The sequence below is a fragment of the Palaemon carinicauda genome, chromosome 45 (genome assembly GCF_036898095.1).
Source record: "Palaemon carinicauda isolate YSFRI2023 chromosome 45, ASM3689809v2, whole genome shotgun sequence".
Classification (NCBI taxonomy): Eukaryota; Metazoa; Arthropoda; class Malacostraca; order Decapoda; family Palaemonidae; genus Palaemon; species Palaemon carinicauda.
The window spans coordinates 17,705,008-17,715,810 of NC_090769.1; the positions used below are offsets into that span (position 1 = coordinate 17,705,008).

The 10,803-nt window shown below is 34.6% G+C and overlaps 1 protein-coding gene across 1 annotated transcript in view; it reads right to left on the bottom strand.

The window, feature by feature from the left end:
- LOC137634799 (uncharacterized) overlaps positions 1-4,927 on the bottom strand; it is a 141,400-nt gene extending 136,473 nt beyond the window's left edge. The window contains exon 1 of the mRNA XM_068367344.1: positions 4,412-4,927. The gene's annotated coding sequence lies outside the window, so the exon portion shown is untranslated. The remainder of the gene's footprint in view (positions 1-4,411) is intronic.
- Between the last annotated feature and the right edge of the window lie 5,876 nt (positions 4,928-10,803).

Consider the following 10,803-nt stretch of genomic DNA (forward strand, 5'->3'; position numbering starts at 1 on the left):
GAAGCAATAAAACGACAAACCCAGATGTTAACAAGACTAGCATACTAGGTAAATCGGGAAACCAGATTTTCACAAATATCAGGGGAATTAGTCTTCAACTTGTATAAAGCTTTCCAAGAAAACATTATAAAAAAATCGATGATAATGTCATACTAAAAGCACTATAACGCTCAAAAAGACTTACTACTACTACTACTACTACTACTACTACTACTACTACTACTACTACTACTACTACTATTATTATTATTATTACCATTATTATTATTATTATTAGCTAAGCTACAACCCTAGCTAAAAAAGAAGAGTGCTACAAGCCCGAGGGCTCCAAGAGGGAAAGTAGCCCAGTGAGGAAAGGAAATAAATATTGTGTGTATGAGAAGTAAAGATAAAAAGATATAGAATATTTTAAGATCTATAGAAATGTTGAAATACTGTTATGTCATATATAAAGTAAGAAAACAGACCTGTCAACCTGTTCAACAGATAAGAATTTGCATAAAGCCTGAACTTTTGAAGTTCAACTGATTTAACTGCTAGATTAGGAAGATCATTCCTCTATCTAGTCACAGCTGGAAGAAAACTTCTATAATACTGTGTAGTAGTCAGCAGCTGATGACCAGACAAGAGAACAATACTCGAAACAAGGCAGAATGAAAGCATTAAATCATTTCCTCTGAATAGATAAATCATTGCAAATATGATAAGACTTTCTCATTTTTTTTTTCGTGCAATAGAATAGGAAACAGACCTAATGTGTTTTTTAAAAGTAAATTTGAGTAAAAATCCACACGTATAATTTTAAATGAGTTATATGTGGCTCAAGAAATATTGTCAATGCAAAGATGTGAATGTCGAGTAACCACTGTCCTTGACCTACGTACCATCGTACTTTTTTTTTGTTAGGGTTCAATTTCAGGTGCCATGATTTGCTCCATATACTGATTTATTAAGGGATTTAGTAACCAGATATCTACATTATGACAATGGAATTAATGCGAAGAGAGTAGTATCACTTGCATATGCAAAAAGCCTATAATGCATATATAGTATGAAAAGTAATGGTCCCAAAACACTATCTTGGGTGCCCGGCAATAACTACTCTTTATATCTATTACTTAAGACCTCTAAAAAAGTGCTAAGAGAACACCCACTTACTTGCCTCTGTTTAAGATTGAAAACAAGGGCCTCATGAATAACTCGGTCTAATGCAGAACTAAAATCAAGGCCAATCGTACGGATTTCCGACACAAAAATTTATAAACAACTTATTTGATGGTCATGACAGCCTTCATTGGATAGTCTGATAATATTCGTATGTCTTATTAAGTTATCTTTGTATAATGAAAAGAATTAAAAAAAAGAAAACTCAAAACCCGACTAATGCCAAGAGAACAACACAAATCTTCAGGGCATAAAAAATGGAAAAATGCCCGTAGTATGAAAAATTAAACCTAATTTTTTAATAAAATGTCCAAATGAAGAAGAAAGACTAAATTCACAAAAGAGAAAAAAAAAGATATTTGCAGGAAAACAGTATTGTTAATGACCATGAAAACGCAAGTTACAAGCGATCCTTTGGGAAATTAAATAGTGGTATATGAAAATTGCAAGGCTCTATCGATCGTGAAAGTAAAACTGTGAACGTATATCGAGGAAAAAATAAGCGGCCAATTTTATCATGTTCATGTCGTGGATAAAAAAAAAAAAAACAAAGAGAATGTGGGGGGGAGGAGATGTAAATTACGAAATGCGATGTCAACTTGCGAGATAAATTCGAAAATATGTCAATCCTGCACCTTGAAAAAAGAAATGTAAAGAATTAAGAAAAACTAAATCATGCTAACCAGAATTAACGTTATACTTTTAGAATGAAAAAAATCAACTTCCTTATTCGAAATAAGATTTCGTATGAAGCTCAAATTTTGGGGAACGAAAATGGAAAAAAAGGAAACTCCGTGAGAATAGAATGGGAGGAAATTTGACAACAGAATCCCAGCTTCCATTACAGGAAAGGAAGAAGGAAAAACTCATCTCCCAAAATGGGAGAGTAAAAGGAAAATGGTACAAGACAGAAGCAGAACGTAATTATATTATGTATATTATATTATATATTACATTATTTTTTCTGAAGAGGAAAAGATGATTATCAGTGTAACAAATTGCTTGATATGAACATTTGAATGCATTATTTTAAAAGGTTAAGATTATTAACCAAACGTGGAATAGATAATTGTTATTAAGGAATGATAAGATAAATGATTATATCGTAAAAAATAGGACAGGTTATTATGATGTTCTTTACAACTAAAAGGTTATTGAAAATCATGAGAGCGAAATACTTTTAGTCAGAATGTCAAAATAATCACAAGAGTTGATTTAAGTTTCTCTCTCTCTCTCTCTCTCTCTCTCTCTCTCTGCTCTCTCTCTCTCTCTCTCTCTCTCTCTCTCTCTCTCTCTCTCTCTCTCTGAGTGGGAAGTATGAGAGAGAAAAAAGCGTTACTGAAGAATGTAAGGAAATAATTTTGTCTTTTGAAAAAATAAATAATGTCCAAAAAATATAGGAAATTGACAAGGTAAAATTGAATACTTTCAAATCCATGAAAATATGCAAAGAATATCTTTACGTTAAAGAAAAAATAATCAGCGAAAATTTATTTTTTCGTCCAAGAAATGTCAGAAATATTAAGAACCCTCTACAGAAAATGAGAGTAATGCAAATATCTTGAGACAATGTTCCCTCTGGCAAGAGAGGGGTCTGAATAAACCATGTGCTAGAGATAGAGAAAATGGATTTATAATATCCTTTTCTAAGTAGAGATTATCCGTGTTCAAGTAAATGTTCTTGTAAATTCAAAGCGTAAACATCCTGTAAGGAAAAGAAGGAAAAAATTAAAGCAATAAGAATGACGGTGAAATGGAGAGTTAGATAGGGAAAATCGTAAACAAGATGAATTATTTAAAGGATACGGATTAAAAAACTCCTTGAACTGTCCTCCCAGAGAGAGAGAGAGAGAGAGAGAGAGAGAGAGAGAGAGAGAGGAGAGAGAGAGGAGAGAGAGAGAGAGAGAGAGAGAGAGATTGTCATTTCCGGAAAAAATAGCTAATAATATTGCGTTCCAGATGAAATAGACTTAAAAGAAACTAGTTTAAAGAGGAAAAGCTAAGGTTATGATAACTCATCATTACAGTTTGAAAGCAATAAAGCTGGGATAACTCCTTTTCCATAAAACCTAAATCAATCTCCAAAGCAAAAGGGCATGAATAAAAACCTAGTGAAATTAGAATTTCTAAGGCGGGTGATATTCATCCGAAGTGAAATAAACGAAACGCTGCGAGAGATGTTGGAAATCGCGAGCTCGCTTCCCTCCGTCCAGGAAGGGGTATAAGTACATGCTAATTTCCGCTTGCAGCGCTAAATATAGCACCTTTCTAGCGAAGACCTCGTCTCTTGTCAATACCACGCGCAACCTCCATGTCTCCTAAAAAACCTCTTGCCACCCCCAACCCCCTTCCATGTTTTCTCTCCTGAGTCCACATTACCTTTTTAAATGTGCCTGAGTCTGATCGCGAAGGTTTTCCGAGGTTGAAATGACATCGACGTTGAGAAATAACGAGAGGTTTTAGAAAAAAAAATGGGAGATTTTTATAATGGGAAAAATCGAAGGTTTTTGAAAATGGAATAGGTACGATGAGTTCAGATCTTTTATACGATTATGTTTATTAGGTTGCCAGGGAACGTTGCGAATGAATTCCTTCACTAATTGAAAAATACATCAAAACCATTGTAATCTAGGTTACAATAACATGATATAATTGTGGCTGGGCTTCTCATCCCGTTTATTGTATGCTTGAGGTTATATTTTACCATGCAACTGGTATAATTACTTCCGTAAATATATAAATGACATGAACACACACACTCATATATATATATATATATATATATATATATATATATATATATATATATATATATATGTGTGTGTGTGTGTGTGTGTGTGTGTGTGTGTGAATATATATGCATTATATATATATATATATATATATATATATATATATATATATTTATAAATATATATTATATATATATATGCAGTATATATATATATATATATATATATATATATATATATATATATATATATATATATATATGCAGTATATATGTATGTGTATATATATGTGTGTATATATATATATATATATATATATATATATATATATATATATATATATATATATATATATATATATATATATATATATATATATACACACACCAGCTAACCCTCAGCTATTTTGACATAGTTGAGCCACAACCTCTAGATCAGAGAGATAACCTTTTGCTCATCAATCAAGAGAAAGAATACAACTAAGATACAATATCTTACACATTGGGCAATCTTACCTTTAACTATCGTCGTAGATAATCATAGAAATGGCAGAGACTTTGTTTCCTTCAAAAGATCTTCCTCTGCATTCTCGTCATCGTTAGAATTCTTTATCGATAAAATCTAAGGGGATTTCCTTAGTATTTGGTTTCGTCTATGAAAATTCTTTTTATTTCACCTGTGTTACATTTATTAACGATCCTTTGAAATTGTGACTATGACCTTAGCCGTTGAAACGCCAATGTTATGAAGTCAAATAGAAATTATCTTTGGCTGGGCAGTCGATTTCTTATGAGGAAATGTACAGTAACCATTTAGTGATTCGCACAATTTCATTTGTAGGTCCGTCACGTATTAAGCAAATTCATTTTTGACAAGGAAAATATCTAGCATGAAAAATAAGAGTAGTAAAACTTTTCGCTTCGTATGTCGAAATAATTCTTCGTCTGGCGAGATAAGCACTTGTTGCGCCCCTCCACAATTCACTCGCATCCGCAGAGAGCGATCGTGGACCCAACCTATCCGCGATGCTGCCTAGTCGGCAACTGCGTGAGACTGACTCAACTGAGTCTGACAGACTCTGACTGTGCAGGGCCAGTGCCAGAAGGGACGAGGGACCTGTCTCTTCTGGCGTCAGGTCCTCCGCTTCCATGGATTTCGCCAACCTGCTTAAAAGAAATTATAAGGGAAGAAAAATGGAGGAGGAACAGTGGTTGGCCTTGGTTACATGCGTTGCATGCATCACCGGTAATGAGGTAAATAATTGAATTGTTGTCAGTAATTTCATTGCCATGGTTGGAATGTTTGGACTCATTATTTTCATTTCCCAACGGTCAAATATTTCTTGACTTAGACTTATGTGTGTACGTGTGTATATATATATATATATATATATATATATATATATATATATATATAATATATATACATATATATATATATATATATATATATATATATATATATATATATATATATATATATATGTGTGTGTGTGTGTGTGTGTGTGTTTGTGTGTGTAGGAGTCTGTACGTCTGCGGGCGTGCAGATAACGCTGAAATCTAAAATGTAAAGTCGTAAGTCATAAGCAGACCTGTCCTATGTATTCCAAGTTGAGTGTATCCAAACAAATAATCATATTAAAGAACGAAAAGATACAAACACAAATGTATCTAAATACTTATAATCTACCGGAACGTCGTTGCGCGTAAATAAAATGGTTTAATTCCTGGATCAATTATTCTAAATCCTTTGAGTAAACATAATGAGAAAGGAAGCGACAGAAATTCAAACATTCTCGTCAAGAGGATACAGTTATGTAACGCTATTAGCATTTTTATATAACAAACAAACAAACAAATCTCGACTAAAGAGAGAGAGAGGTTTTCTTCTGGACCATAAAAAAGCTTCGTAGAAAATTGAATGTTTGTTTACGAACCATCGAATGTAAACAACTCCTACATCTCGTAGCTGTTTTTTACTCTAACGCTCTGGGAAGAATGATGGAAAACCCCACTGCGTTCGAGGTTGTGCTCGAGGAAAGAGAATCAAGGAGACACGAGGAAAAAGCTTGGCCTCGAAAGTGCTCTCTCTCTCTCTCTCTCTCTCTCTCTCTCTCTCTCTCTCTCTCTCTCTCTCTCTCTCTCTCTCTCTCTCTCTCTCTCTCTCTCTCCTCTCACAATGGGGATAGTTCATTTAACAAGCCTGACATTTTTAATGAATATCATTTTCATGATACAGACCAAATCAGATTAACGTTTCTTATAGTGGAACTTATACTATTCCTGCTTATTTTTTAATTAAAATATAAAAGACCCTTGCATAATAATTATCCCCCATAAGAAAAGTGAAAGAATGGATGCTACAGAAATTCAAAGCACCATTTTCATTTATACATGTATGGGTACATAATATAAATCACCTATTTATATGTTTGCGTTTGTGTGCTGCTCTCTTTATCCATCACACGCAGATGCTAATATGAAGGTACATGTAAATGGTATTGACATTGTATTCATGTATTAATTTCATTATCATATTTTCCCCTTTGAGTCGTACCCAACCCTTCCTCGAAGAACGACATCTCCCCTCCATGCAGTCTCTTCCATAAATTAACCTGGAAAAGAAAAAAAAAAAACCCTCCTCTTGTTTCTTACTACGATATTTTCCTGTGATAGTCAAGTTTTATTTGTTTTTAATATTCTCCAAATAAACGTTTGTTCCTTTTTATTTTTGTTTTATTTTTACCAAAGAATTTTGCTTGAATTTCAAGTCTATTATTGACAAAAAGAACAAGTTTCAATACAAATTTATCTCTTCTATAACGGGGCCATAGTCGTAGTCCGACGCAAAGTCTTTTAAATATACACGGAGAAAGAAAGGACCTTGGTCCGACGGTTTGATAAGCCGCTTGGGCGAGTATTTTGACATTTTTTAAATTATCTAATAAATCACTTGGTTCACTTGGATTTTGCTCCGCTGTGGCTTACTTCGCTCACAATTTAACATTAGCTCTCTTTTGATTTTAGTGCTATTTTGTTCTGGCGGGCGAATATGGTTGTGCTGGCACGCCAGTCGCGTGAACTATAGTCCATTTCATTTAGCGATGCATATTTGCACCGACTCGCAGCGGTGCCCTTTTAGCTCGGAAAAGTTTCCGGATCGCTGATTGGTTGGACAAGATAATTCTAACCAATCAGCGATCAGGAAACTTTTCCGAGCTAAAAGGGCACCGCCGCGAGTCAGTGCAAATATGCATCGCTAAAAGAAATGGACTATAGTATTTTGACTCGGACATAGGGGTACAAGACTGTAAATATAATTTTTATAAACTCATTATACTAAAATGGCAATCATTTCACTACTGACAGCAGGGACACTAATGTGTATTGATGTTTATAATACCCACAGCAGATTACATTTGTTCTTTCCTCTTTAAGAAAATAAGATTTTACCCTTTGTAGAGTATGGACACCCTTTCAGATTCCCTGAATCCTCTCGTGCCATTATAATTGACATGCCAAATTTGAACCTGTTGTTCAAAAATTGTCTGAAGTAAGTTAATTCGAAAATCCTTTGAGATTCTAATTATTAAAACGTTCTAAAGGGTTCCAAATCGTGTGAAGCAAGCGTTTTAAACGACCCTTGCGAAATAATTTCATTTTTTATCTAATATAGCAGATACATGTTTGATCATGCTGAAGAGCCTCATTGCTCTAAAATTGCTTGTTTCCAACAGTTTCAACCAGGGTTTAAACGCAAGCATGTGCCACGTGGCCATTACTTTAAATGCGGCTGCTTTTTACCTTAGATTACCTTAAAACTTTTACCAATTTCCTTAAGTAAAACCGAAATTACCTTAGAATTATCTGAAATCATGAGTATTATCTCAACTACGGTAATTACCTAAAAAGTTTAAACACTGGAAACCAACACTAAAACTTACGTCCCTTGTCTCTAGTATGTTCATACATGCTTTATACTGATTAGTTGCAAGTTGCAACGATTCAGTTGTTTTTAAGGGTTGTGGTGGCCTGTTGGCAACGTCCTTGCCGGGTGATCACCAGACTCGGTCTCCAGTCCCGCTCAAACTCGATAGTTCCTATGGTTGCTGCAACCTCACCATCCTAAGGAATGCGGTTTGGGGAACCCTATAAGTCTATCTGCTGAGTCATCAGCATCCATTGCCTGGCCCTCCTTGTTCCTAGTTTAGGCTCTGATCATATTTATATATGGTCAGTCGAGGGCATTATCCTGCTTTATTAGGCATGTAACAGTCTCTAGCCTCCGTCATTCATGAGTGGCCAATAAACCTTTAAAATCAGTACTGACAGAAAACTCTCTCTTCTTGACTGTTTAGATATATAGATTACTGACGTTCTTTGTTTTTTTCATTCCACCTTAAACTTTATTTTAATATTGAATGTAAACTGTGTTTTTACCGTATATGGAATTGAAATATTACAATTGTTCTAAACGCATCTTGCCATGCTAAAGCTTAGTAAAAGGAAACCCGCGAGAATTGTGGATTTTAGTACAGAGTAGGTGATATTGATAACATTTCGAGTTTGACACAATTATTTCGATTTATTCAAAGCACTTCGAGAATAGGGATATAGAGTAAAGTTTCAGAAAGTGAATAACACAGAGTAGATATTTTTTTTTTCAAAATAGCTGCCTACATTGAAGTTCATTAAATTTCTTGTAATTAAGAAAAAGTTGATAGCACTTTTGATGTTACATCCGATAAATTTTGTGCCGTGAGTTGTGAAAGGAATTACTCATAAGATATGAATGCCTTAAAGGTTTAAAGGCAGCTCATGAATGGCAGAGGCAAGGGACAGTGACATTGCCCTATCGACCAGGACAATGCCCTAGAGACTGACCATATATGCATATGATCAACGCCCAAGCCTTCTCTCCGCCAAATCTAGGACCAAGGAGGGCCAGGCAATGGGTGCAGACGACTCAGCAGATAGACCTATAGGCTCCCCCAAACGCCCCATCCTAAGTTCACAAGGATGGTAAGGTTGCAGCGACCAAGGGAACTAACGAGTTTGAGCGGGACTCGAATCCTAGTCTGGGGTTCACCAGTTAGAAACGTTACCACGTCGGCCACTACAATCCTAAGTGAATAATATGGCAGCTTGAATCACATTGCCGTTTTTTTTATTGCACTCACGCGAAATGTAAGGAATTTGTCAATAACCGGAATTACCCGCTTCACTTATACAGCGCATTGACTAAAACGCACCTAGATAAAAGAAACTGCAGCATCTCGACAACGTAATTTTGTGGGAAAATGTGTGGACTTCCGGTCTGTGAACTTTCATTCTTCCCCCCCCCCCCCTTGACGTAAACTGAGGAGAGGAAGAGCAAATTCAGCCGGGCACTAAATCCTTGTTTGCGTGTAAACACAGCATCCACCATCTCCAATTCTGAAGGAGGATAGAGCACGGGAAAGCAGTTGATGTGCAACAGTGCGATTCAACTTTCACGGTGATCATACGTTCACCCTCCCTTGCCTCCTTGCTGTAACAATTGCACATCCATAGAGAAGATTTGGTATATGTATGTTAAATATGATAAATTTATATACGGTTTTAAAACGTTAGTTATAACGTCTTCATACATACGTGCGCATATAAATATATATATATATATATATATATATATATATATATATATATATATATATTGTATATACATAATATATTATGTATATATATATTTATATTTAGAAATATATATATATATATATATATATATATATATATATATATATATATATATATATATATATATGTATATACATATACATATACACACACACACACATATATATATATATATATACATACATACATACATACATATATGTATATGCGTACGTGTATTTATTTGTATGTGTGTTATAAATAGTACGTATGAATGTAAGTTAAAGGCATGTCAACACATTTCTAAAGGTAACCATAAAAGTAATATATGTATGTGGAAAGCTCGGAAAATGAGAGAAACGTGTAGGTACAGAAATAAAATAAGCCATTATTGAGAAACGATTGTAAAATAACGGAACGAGCGCGGCAAATGACATTTTCAGCTTAACGAGAGGGGAGAAAACTGCATGAAATGCTCTGGTTGTAATAGAATATAATTATACTTTTATTTAATGTTAGAGAGGAAAGCCCTCTTTGATGCCATTGTCTCTTCATTACAAATTGTTGCAGTTGAAACCATTTTATCAATCTATTATATTTGATCCAAACTTTCAACTGGGCTCCACAAGGCACTTGTTGGAAGACCCAGGTCTACATAGCTGAGGACTATGAAGCGTGAAGTAGGAGTTGATGAATGGAGTACTGATTTAAAAGTTCAAGATAGAGATGACTTGCCAAATGTAACTGAGGCCCTTTGCGTCGATATGTGTAGGAGATGATGATGATAATATTTGATCAAAAGAAAACATTAATGCTTGGTATTGTAATGGCCATGTTCTTAAACACACATAAACCGAAATGAAAATTAAAAAAGAATATTTTTGACGCTATATCCCCAGGATGTTCCCTTAATGCCTAACTCATAAACATACTTATATATGTTGTAACTATAAGAGGATTTTGAGAACACACCAAAAGATTTCGAAAGCTCCTGAGAAGACATTTTACCTTTTCGAGTTAATGCTCGAGGCTGTTACAACTTCCGCTGTCCTATTTTTGGTTGTTTTGCCTCCAGAGAAGAAACTCCAGTTCATTGTGCCTTGATGTAGGTTAATGCTCAGGATATGATTCTATATTCCGTTTTCTCAAGGATTTTAATCGAGGGTTATTGTAAGATGCTTACGAAAAGACTAATATGATATTCTAATTGACGAAAGGGCAAATAACACTGGGGCACACTTCTATATCGTATT